Here is an 11,341-nt window from a genome sequence, read left to right on the forward strand (position 1 = left end):
TCACGGTCCTGGAGACTGGATACTAACTTGCTGTGTGCGTTTAGGGTGTTCACTGTCCCTCTCTGAACCTCAGCTGGACCACCTGACAACTGAAGAGCCTTCCGGATCCCAGGCTCTGCTCCCACAGGCCTGCCCATTTGAGGTTCACTTTGTAGCCACTAGATGGCGCGTTGTCCCTGCTGCTAAAGGCAAGGCGCTGTGGCTGGGGCCCAGCCAGCTTTTAAAAATTAAGTCACGGGGTTCTGAGCTGCACCAAGGCAGTTGGCGAGAACCAGCACCCTACCAGAGGTGGCAAAAAGGGGAGCCAATAAGAAAGTGGTTGATCCATTTTATAAGAAAGACTGGGATGATGTGAAAGCACCAGCTATGTTCAACGTGAAAAACATTGAAAAAACACTAGTCACGAGAACTCAAGGAACCAAAATTGTCTCTGATGGTCTGAAAGATCGTGTTTTTGCGGTGAGTCTAGCTGACCTACAGAATTATGAAGTTACATTTAGAAAATTCAAGCTAATTACTGAGGCTATTTAAGGCAGAGACTGTCTGACTAATTTCCATGGCATGGCCCTTACCCGTGACAAAATATGCTTCATGGTCAAAAAATGGCCGACCACGACTGAAGCTCATGCTGATGTCACGACTACCGACGAGTATTTGCTTCGTCTATTCTGTGTTGGTTTTACTGGAAAATGAAATAATCAAATTCGGAAGACCTCTTATGCTCAGCCCCAACAGATCTGCCAAATCTGGAAGAAGATGATGGAAATCATGACCTGAGAGGTGCAGACAAATGATTTGAAAGAAGGGTCAATAAATTGATTCTAGACAGCATTGGAAAAGACATAGGAGAGCCTTGCCAATCTATTCATCTGCTCCATGATGTCTGTGTTAGGAAAGTGAAAATGCTGAAGAAGCCCAGGTCTGAACTGGGAAAACTCATGGAGCTTCACGGTGAAGGCAGAAGTCCCAGAAAAGCTACTGGAGATGAGACAGGTGACAAGTAGAACAAGCTGATGGATAGGAGCACCCCCACCCCCCACCGTCCAAGAATCTGTTTAAAATTCAGACTGTTAATGGTGACAAAGAAAAAAAAATCCTACTTGTGAAAAAAGCTTGAGTCACCTGAGGGAATTTTAACATAAATAAAGCAAACCCATAGTAGTATCTGTAGTATCTGTGGCATTGTAGGGTAAGTGATTCAAAGAAGCAGAATAACAGCAACAACAACAACAAAAAGAGGGCTAAAGGTTAAGCCTCTCTGAGCTCAAATGGTGGAGGATGCAGCCAGGTGTCCCTGACCAGGATGGCAGGGTGCACTGGGGAAGAGGCTGGCAGGACCCCATGCCTGGTGCGAGGTTTTGGTCCGCTGCCAGTTCCGGGAGGCCTTGGCTGGGCAGAGAGCCGTGAAAGGCATGGGCTGTGGAATCAGGGTGGGCTGGTCTGTTGACCTCTCTGAACCCTTGTTTCCCATCTGTGAAATGGGTATGATAGTCCCAGCTGCTTTATAGGGTTGACCTGGCAAATCAACTTGTATGTAGCTCCCTTAGCAGTCTGTGCCCTTCACACATTAGAAGAGCTTGGTAAATGTAGTGGTCGTGTGCACGAAGGATGGAGAAGCTTCCTCTTCAGAAAGCACCTTCTCCTGGGGGTCGACACCTGTGGCACAGAGCCCGGATGGGAGGCATGACGGCTTCCTGGAGGAAGAAGCTCCCGGTTTGAGGCAGCGATATTCCAAGCTGTTTTGGAGACGGAGCTAAGCATTGCTGGGCTCAGAAGGCATTCCCAAGTCATCCACTGTCGATGGTTCCCAGATTTTACTTTTTATGGGGACATGCGAGGAAAGTACTGCGTATCTTTGCTTAAAAGCAGTTCTGTTTAAATATTATAAAATGTAAACTCTATGGAATAAGAAGGGAGGATGGCCTTTTAAAGAAGTTTTGGCTAAAGCCAGCATTTGAAACTGCTGGAAATCAGCAGGGCTGTTAATGTGTAATTTTTAGTGACTCTGGGCAAAATGACCTTTTCTCAGCTGCAGAGATGGGCTTCAGAGGGGAGGGGGCAGGAGGGGTAACTGCGTCAGGGAGAACGGTCTTGTCCCAGTGAAAAAATGACCCTGGGAGAGGGGCCTCAGGCACCTCCTTGCTCTTTCCCAGCTGATCGGCTCCCCAAGCTGTGTGCCTGGAGCAAGGGGGCACCTCCTTTATTCCCCTCCCAAAGGGGATCCTTGTTTACCACATGAGGCTGTGCTTTCCAGAAGGGGCTCCTGTTCAAGTGCTCCCAGCGGCCAGCCCAGCTTGCTTTAACCCTGGGAGAGTGGCATGGGAGGAACTGGTTTTCCCTTCTCTGAAGGAGACGGACTGTTAACCTTTGCTGATGTCTGTCTGGCTTGTGCAGCAGCATCCCATGGGGCCCTCGTGTTTGCTTGTCACACCCACACACCTTGAGACAGATCTGGCATCCTGTGACATTGGTGACACCTGGCTCTGGGTCTGGGTGGGCACTGGCGGCCTCCCCACTGACCCTCTGGTCAGGAGGTGTAGGGAGCTTACACCCCCCTCCCAAGCCCGGCCACCAGGACGCACGCAGGTGTGGGTGCGCGGGGCGTGCTTCGCTCACCTGGGGGGGCCATGTTCAACGCCTCTGTACCTTGTTTTTTATAAATAGCTTTTTTTTTTAGATAACATTGACATATAATAAACCACACATATTTAAAATGTAGAATTTGATATATTCAATGTGTACATATCACTGTGAAACTGTCAGCACAGCCAAGAGAGTGAAAGCAGTGCCCCAACCTCCCCTGTGTCCCCTGCCGCTGCCCCCTCTCCCCTGTAACCACGCGTCTGCTTTCTGTCCCTCTAGATCGGTTCACGCTTTCCTCCGCTTTATATGATTGGGCTCCCACAGCACGTACTCCTGTTCTTCTGACTTCTCTCACTCCGGGGCGGGGGGGGGGATTTGGGACGCGTCCATGCTGCACAGCTCACTGGTTCATCCCTTCGTGTCGCCGAGTTGGAGGTCGTCCTCAGCACAGATACACACAGTTGGATTATCCATTTACTTGCTGGTAGACGTTGGGGTTGTTTCCAGTGTTTGGTTGTTACAAGCTCGGCAGCTTGTGTTGATGTGGAAGGAACACTGACCAGGAAGCCTGGAGACTCTGGCTTTGTTACGCACTCACTGCACGCTTGTCTCCTCTTCTCTCTGAGCCTCATTGTTTGTTTCTGAAACATGAAGCATTGGACTCAGGGTCCCTCGAGTCCCTCCTGCTCTCACAGTTGCCGCCTATGTTTCTGCATTGTTCTGGCACCCCATGGCCCACCCCACCTCGACGTGCTCGTGGTGACGGGGGATGGTCAACGGGTGGAGGCTGGGCCCGGTCAGGACCTGGGTGTTTTAGGAGCTGCACCGTTCAGGCTTCTTTCTGGAGCCCCAAGGAGGAGGTCCTTGCTGCTCAGCAGCTCCCGTGGGCTGAAGCTGCGGAGTCTGGACGGCCTGACTGGCCCCTGAGTTCCTGCCATGCTTGTCCAGGCTCTGCTCGAGCAGCACAGTCACTGGTGTGCAGAGAGCTGCACCCCCATGTCACAGGCCCTGGGGGCCCTGGCAGGGTGGGGTGGAGGTGGTTCTGCGCCTTCTCTCCTTCCCTGGCCGACTGGCCACCCTCCCTGCCTCCCAGCAGCCTCAGCAGTGCCCTACTTAGACCCCAGGAGGAGGGGTCTGCCCATCTGTTCACCATGACGGGGTGGAGGGCGGGGAGGCAGCACATTCACGTTGCATCTGCGGTGCCAGATCTGGGAGACTAATCCCAGATTGCCCAGGTCTCGGGAACACTGGCGTGGTTTCCCTGCCGCCCGATGTCACCGCACCAACTGCTGCTTCCCCCTGGCAGGCCAGGAGGGACTGTGCTCGGGCTCACGCTGTCTTCCAGGGCTACTGACGCAGCAGCTGGGGCCCCAGTTGCTTTGGCGGGGCCCTGGGAAGCTGAGAAGACAGTGGTGCAGCGAGCCGGAGGGTGTGGTCGCCCGCATGGAACAGGGAGCACGCAGCCTTAAGGCCCAAACCTGGCTCTGCCACGTACTGGTTGGGTGACTCTGGGCAAGGGATGTGACCTCCCTGAATCCAAATTTCCTCACCCAGGAGAGTGCCTACTTCCGCAAGGCTGTGCTGAGGAGCTGGGGACACGACTAGCCCAGCTCCTGGTTTAACAGATACGCTTTGCTCTGCGTGCCACAGCCCCCAGTGACCTAGGGACCCTGAATGTCGCAGTTTCCTGCAGCAGATCTTGGGGTCATCCCGAGTGTCCCATGACTGTCCTCCCTCCTCCTTCCCTCCGGGACAGACCAGGTGCCTGAGAGAGGAGCTGAGGTGGAACCGGGAAGGCGACTGAAGGGCAGTGCTCAGCTTGGCAGCTAGAGCTGGGAGGTGGGCCGGGCAGGGCTGCGCTAAATGAGGACGCCCCGACGAGCTGGTGGGAGGACGGGGTGCAGGCTGGGCCTGGCGAGGACGCACCCGTTTTCAGGAAGTGCATGTCCCCAGCCCAGGTCCCTGACTTCCTGGGGGCTAGGGGACTGTGGGCTGGAGCCCAGCCCCCTGTGAGCCTTGATTAAACAGACTCTTTTAGAGCACAGATAAAAGGAAATGAGAAGTAGCTGGTGCCAGGAACAGTTCACCAAGAACGTGCCGGCACACATGTTGCCCCGAACGAGGGTCCTCTGTTTGGGCCTGTCCTCTTTGAGGTTTGCATCAAAGGCTGGAATAATGACACAGAAAGCCAGATTATCAAATCTGTGGGTAACATGGGGCCGGCGGGGAGCAGGGATGGAATTAATACTGGAACCAGGCTTCGACACCTGGAGCGCCATCAAAAGCCTGGAGCCAACCAGATGAGATCTAGTGGCACCAAGTCAATGAGATGCTGCACTGACAAAAAGGGAAACTGCTCAGCTTCTGCACAGGGGACGCCTGGCTTGAAAGGTACATAAAAGTCACACACTTTTTCTCTTACCCTGGAATTTGCTACCAGAATGCACACTCAAGGACAGAGAGATGTCCTCTGTCCTCCCTGGCCTGGATAAATAAGCGGGAGATCAGAGAGAGAAGGGAGGGTCCCTTTCGCTGTGATTTGTGAGCCTGGGAGAAGAACGCTGTGGTTTCCCGCTGCTCAGCCTCGCCAGGGTTGGGCGGCTGGCTTCTGGCTGCAGGCAGGGACATGGCATCCTCTCTCTAGGCTGGATGTCTACTTTGGAGATGAACTTGCTGTCTTGCCGTCTGCCTGTATGAACAAGGGTAAGGAGCGCTGGGGAGAGGTGGCTGGGTCCCTGGGGGCAGCCTGCGTTCCCACTGCCTGGAAGGGTCAGGATGTGTGCAGGTCCCCTGGGCCACGTGCTCACTGGAAGGTGGTTGGGCCAGTTTTGGGTTTTTACAGTAGTTCACCCAGGAGGGCTGGCTGTGGACCTAGAGGAAGCTGGGGTGGGGGTGAACCCCAAGAGCTGAAGCTCTGGGGACTCTGGAGTGCCCCCTTTGTGAGGATGTTCCTGTGTCGGTTTTCCTAGCCCCACATGAAACCCCGGAGAGCTGGCACTTGGAGTCAGGCCGCACGGTGGCGGGGAGGGGGGGCTCCATTGTCTTTTTGGTCCCTCTTCCCCTCTGTGGAACAGCCAGAAATAGAAGGTGGGCTGAAAGATGATCTATTCGGGGAGCAAGGGAGGATATTCAAATGGCTTTGAGATTAAAGTTTTAAACTGGACTAGACTGGACTGGACTTCCTTATACACAAGAGTGACTTCAAAGCTTTGAAATTGGCTGCAGCTGTTATATAAGAAACAAGAATGGGAAACTCAGCTTAGTGTTGCTACTATGAAGGAAGAAAAGACAAAGCCATTTCCTCCTGTGGTCCACCGGATTCGGACAGTGCACTAATCCTGTGGCAGGAGCCAACGCTCTGTGGGCTCTCAACTGTCAGGAGGGAAAACCCATGTGGGTCTTTCACTTTCCCTCTCCTGTGATGAGAGGTCCTGAGGAAAAGGGTTCCAGGGATCATTCAACATCTCCTCCTTCTGTCATCCTCATTGTGTCCACAATGTCCTCTCTCATGGTCACAAGACGGCTGCCGCTGCTCCAGACATCGCACATAGACCTGGCCATCCAGTTACAGGAAAGTAGCATTTCCTCCTCTGTGATTTCTTTGAGAGGGAAGGAAGTCTTTCCCAGTAGCCCAAGCAGAATTCCCTGAAGACCCGTTAACCAGATCTGAGCACTCTCATTCCTAATGCCTGGAACTGGGCGTGGGGAACGGTGAGTACCTGAGGAGTGTCAGCTCTTTGTCATCAAGGCAGAAGGGCGCAGAGATGGCTCTTAATTAGATAACCAGTTGTGTCTGCCACAGTGCTTCACCTGACAAACTCCAGTGTGGGGCCGGGTGGACTACAGGCTCAGCGAGGTTGCCTATAAGTCAGAGGCACACTAGCATCCAGAGGTGGCTGAGCCACACATGACGTGTCAAGCTCTGAACCAGCTTTGGGAGTATGCTGAAGCTCTTCCAAAGAGGGGAGCCAGGCTGGTAGGGGTGGGGTGGGGTAGGAGGTGGGACTAGATGTACTGCCATGAGAAGTGGGGTATTTAACTTGGAGAAGGTAAATGTCACAAGAGAATAGGCCATTTCACTTGGAGAAGACTTGGAGGCACCTGTCCATGAGAGGAACCATCCGGAATCCACAACAGAGGAAATTACTTCATGTGGCTCCGGCAGGCACAGCCAGAGCTGGAATGAATATTGTCTCAAGAGAAGGAAGACGTTACAGTTATTAGAGGTGGGCGAAGGGGTGACCTCAGAGAGTGAGGGTCCTGTAAATCAAGGCTGTGTGACCTGTTAGGGGAGCGGTTGAGGTGATTATTGCCGGGCGGGGGCGGGGGGGAGCAGGGGGTGAGGAGCCAGAGGCGCTCTAGGCATGGATGTGCAAGGGATGTGACCTTCAGAGCCAGAGGGTGCTGGGTGGGGCCTTGCCACTTTAGAGTTGTATGACCTTGGGCAAGTCCTCATCCTTTCTGAGTCTTGCCTTTCTCATCCGCCAAAATGAGGGTGACCCCTTTTTGCAGGGTAGTTGTGAGATTTATTAAGTCCGTGGGCACATAGTAGTTGCTCGGTAATGATGTTGCCTTAACTGCCTGGAGTTTCCTTCACCTTAGGAGAGAAGCTGGCACCAGTTGTACGGTAGCCCCTGGCAGCCAGAAGTTTCCTTAGAGCCTTTTCTGGCCTGGAATGAGGGCAGAAGGAGAGTTTTTACTCTGAAGAGGAAGACAGGGCACAAAAGCGCAGCAGCCCTGGTTTCCCAGGTTGGACCTGTGCGCGCTAGGAGGACAGTGCCTCTCAAACCCCAGCGCTGGGACCAGCACAAGGCTGGGAATGTGGGTCTTTTTCTGGCCACTCTGATCCAGTAGTCAGAGCAGAACGTGCTGTAGGAATGACCTGGTCACTCGTTCCCTCTTCAGGGAACGAGACCTGTTGAAGAGCGTTGACGTTGATCTGAGGATTTGGTCTGGGTCAAGCGCATGACCTTTTTCCCAGGAAGGGCCAAGGTCAAGGATTGTTGGCTGGACACTCTGCTGCCCTTGATTCAAAGGCCAGGGCTTTGGGCAGTGCTGGTCAGGGGCACGTGGTAAAGTGGGCAAAGCGTTTATAACCCTTGTCTTCTTTTGCTAATGGGTTCTGTGAACCTTGTCCGCCTGGGGGCTCCCCAACCCAGGGAACCCAGCTCATCAAGTGGTGTGGGGCACTTGCCGGCCCAGTCACTGGGCTGTGTTGCCAAGGAAACACCTGGTGGTCTGGTCAATGCTCAGAAAGGCGGGGGGGAGGGGGGGTGACTGTGGGACAGTCCTTGCTCTCAGGACCCTGGGTCTTTCTGAGCTTTAGTGCTGTGGTCTGCAAAATAGCTGTGTTAATCCTTACGGAAGTCACAGAGTTGTCCAATGACTCAAAGGGAGGCCAAAGTGAGAGAGTTTTGTAAATGGAAGATGCTGCTAACGTGGATTCTTGGGGAATTCATGACCAGAGAAGATCATGGAGCCAATTCTACCACAGCCCCGGCCCTGGGGGGCGGGCAGCACCACCCACAAGGCCCCCACCCCTGCAGCTGGGAGGCTGAGGGGCGGAGATGTGAGTCTTCTGATGTTTGTCCAGACCTAGATGTGGGAAATTTCCAGCATGCGAATGACTCAACTGCAGAGATTAGCAGCTTTCATCTGAAATCAGAGTCAGAGAGGCCCGGGCCCTTACTCTGTGTGCGTGGTGGTGGGGGTGGGGAGGGGCGGGTGGAAAATTAGGCTGTCTGGGTACTAATCCTGGCTACACCGCTATCTCGCTTCATGACCTTGAGCATTTCACTTCCTCTCTGTAAACAAAAATCCCTTCCTTTGAAAAAGAGGAGCTGGGCCAAGGGTCTAGAGGAGTGTGTGCATGTGTGTGTGTTTCTCTGCGATCTTTGACAGAGGTGGTGGCAGTGCCTGAGGCTGTTGTTCTAGCATCACTGTCACCTGGGCAAGAGAAAGGGACTGTGTCTATTATAGACTGGGAGGCTCAGGGGCCCCTTGGAAAATGGAGGCTGAACTGGCTTTGGGAGTGGGGGGCGGGCATCAGCTTCTCAGCAGATGGCGAGGGATGCCCTGGGGTGGGGCAGCTAGTGATCACCGAGGGCAGTTGCTCTTTCCTCTGGCAATGTCTGTCCTGAAGAAGTCCTTCCTTGTCCCTGGCCAGCCCTCACGGCTCCTGGCTTCCTGAGATGAGTTGTGGGATGTTGTTGGGCTTGGGGGCAACGCTGCACCCCTAGAAAGAGCTGGATGGTCCTGTGTGTGGGAGGATCGGGGTGGAACAGGGTTTCTTACCCCCATGAGAATCTGTCACCGTTGAAGGGCGACATTCTAGGTTACAATCCCCTGTCTCGCCAAGGTTCTGCATAAGAAATGACATGTCCTAAAACAGCGCTGTGACTCCTGGCAAACCTTTGCTGAAGCCATGGGCCAGCCTGGGGACAGGACACAGGAAGCTGGGTGACAGAGAATGCTTCAGAGCCACTGGGCCTGGGCTCAAATCCCAGCTCTGTCACCAACCCACTGTCCGATCTTGGCTCTGAGCCTTGGTTTGAGCTGACACATAATTGAGAATAAAATATGTATTTGGTAATGTCATGGCCTTCAGTTATAGAAGGACTTATAAACTAAACTCTTTTTAGAATTTATGAAGGCGGGGGGGGGGGGTGCGGGTCAGCCTTCTCTCTTCATCAGACAATGAGATTTCGATAGATCAGCATTTCCCAACGCGTGCTCTGCGGAACACAGGGCCTGAAGAGATACCACGCAAACAGGGCCTGGGGCTGGCGTGGGTTTGGGCACAGAGAGGGTAGGCAGAGGTAAGCAGCTGTGATCACTGCAGGGTTTTGCAGAACCTTTCTAAACTAAGATGCTTTGTGAAGCTCTGTGCCTGAGTGACATGCACAGCGTTTCCCCAGATTCGTCAGACCAAGGAAACCTTCCCGCAAGGAGTACCATGGGACACGTTTGGAGAAGAGATGCTGTTGTAGGCACCTTTCTCCTTTGGCTCCCAGGAAGCTTCTGTTGCCATCTGACGCTCGCATGGAGAAACCGTGTCAGCCAGGATCTTGTATACTGATACCCTGCCCCCACTCTGCTTTCATTGTTGTACATGTATTTTTTAGGACAGGATGCCTCAGATGCTGTGCGGAAGTGAGGAGGGCGGGCTGGCATCACCTGGAGACAAAGAAGCCACACTAGGACCACAGGCAATTCTGAGCCCTAAGGAACTGCGGGTGGGGGCTGGCATGCAGGTCCCTGCAGCCACGATTCTGATCGCCCCCGGAAGACTGCGATGAATGAATGTGGCCCTTCCTTCCGAGGTTTCTCCAAACTTTGGATATTTTGTCTTGGGCGATGAAGAAAGGAGGGCAAGTGTCAGCATGTTTGTGTCCTGCAAGGAATGTTTAAGAAAGTAAAAGCAACCTTGTACTGGTCACTGCTGACCTCAGAAATGACATTTCTGCTGTTGTTGCACTAAGAGAGACAGAGACAATTAATTGGGCCATGCGCAGGAAGCCCTGGCTTTTGATGAAGTGGTCTTAGGTGCGGGCAAGCCAATAGGAGCTGAGGCCACAGGCCAGTGAGGACTAGGTCCCAGCAGCCTGCCTGCAGCTGCAGAGAGCAGCCAGGAGCCCTGTCACATTGTGTCCTGCCTCCTGGTAGTGGTGGTGCACATGCCATGACTTCTTCCTTTGATCCCTGAAAGCCCAGTAAATAGGTCTCTCTCTCAATCTTTCAGTTGACTTATGTGGGAAGGTGGGAAGGTGGTGAGAAAGGGCCTCTACCCCGACCGCTTTATTTCTCCAGTGTGTTTCAGTCTGTAGGGGGCAAACCATTAGTGGGGAGAGAAATAAATTTAGTAGGTCGTGACCAGCATTTTATAACATGAACTAGAACAGAATGTAGTAGAACACATTGACTGTAGTAGGGGCTGACTATTGCTTCATGAGAGAGAGGTGGATGCAGGGTTGCAGGAGAAAAGCCATTACTCTGGGGTGCATTCAGCGACATCTTGAAGCCACTGGCTAGCTGATTCCAGGGGCTGGCACTAGCTGGGCAGGGCGCTTCTGCTGCCTAGGTTTATCCTGGGCTCTGGGGTCCAGTCCCAGGCCGAGTTGTCCCTCCAGAGAAAAATGAGTCCCAAAGAAAGGTGCTTGTGATGTGTGTCCCTTTGAAAGAGGCATTTTTTGGTGTCAGTCAGGCCACTGAGGCTGGAAGCCCCTGCTGGAAGGAAAAGGCATTCCTACCCTTGGCTGTCATTGTCAGCTGGAAGGTGTCCAGTCAGACTCTGCAGGCTGCTTGTGAACGGGGACACTGGACTTGGAATCCCCAATTCTGGTTCTCATCTTGGGCCTGCCACTCACTGCTGTGCCACTCAGGGACAGCGACTTACCCTTTCTGGGCTTCGGTTTATTCGTGTGCAAGGGGAGAACTGGACCAGGTAAATTTTTTCCTAAGGCTTTGTTTTGTTCTTATATCTGTTTCAAGGAGACACAGAAAACTTGGATCTTGGAGGAAATCACAAAAGGGAAGCCAGTATTGCTCCCAGCTTCTCCCTAAGGCTTCTGGAAGCAAAGGTGTAGTTAGCCCGAGGTGCACCAGCTAGGTGTGTCTGTAGACCCTGGCGTGTGTGTAGGTGGGGGCGGGGCAGCGAATGGCTGCCCCCTGGCATCGCTCAGGGTCTACGATGACAGAGGCAGCTGAGCCTGAGCCTGGTCTCCATGGACAGCATTTATTAGGCGCCATTCTCAGTGTG

General features: G+C 53.4%; 1 pseudogene; it reads left to right on the forward strand.

Annotated features, from left to right (window-relative positions):
- Positions 1–351: 351 nt before the first annotated feature.
- LOC129064589 (40S ribosomal protein S3a-like) lies at positions 352–1,004 on the forward strand (annotated as a pseudogene).
- Positions 1,005–11,341: the final 10,337 nt, after the last annotated feature.

The sequence above is a fragment of the Pteronotus mesoamericanus genome, unplaced genomic scaffold (genome assembly GCF_021234165.1).
Source record: "Pteronotus mesoamericanus isolate MK-2021 breed Mesoamerican mustached bat unplaced genomic scaffold, CSHL_Meso_final contig_101, whole genome shotgun sequence".
In the NCBI taxonomy this organism is placed as follows: domain Eukaryota; kingdom Metazoa; phylum Chordata; class Mammalia; order Chiroptera; family Mormoopidae; genus Pteronotus; species Pteronotus mesoamericanus.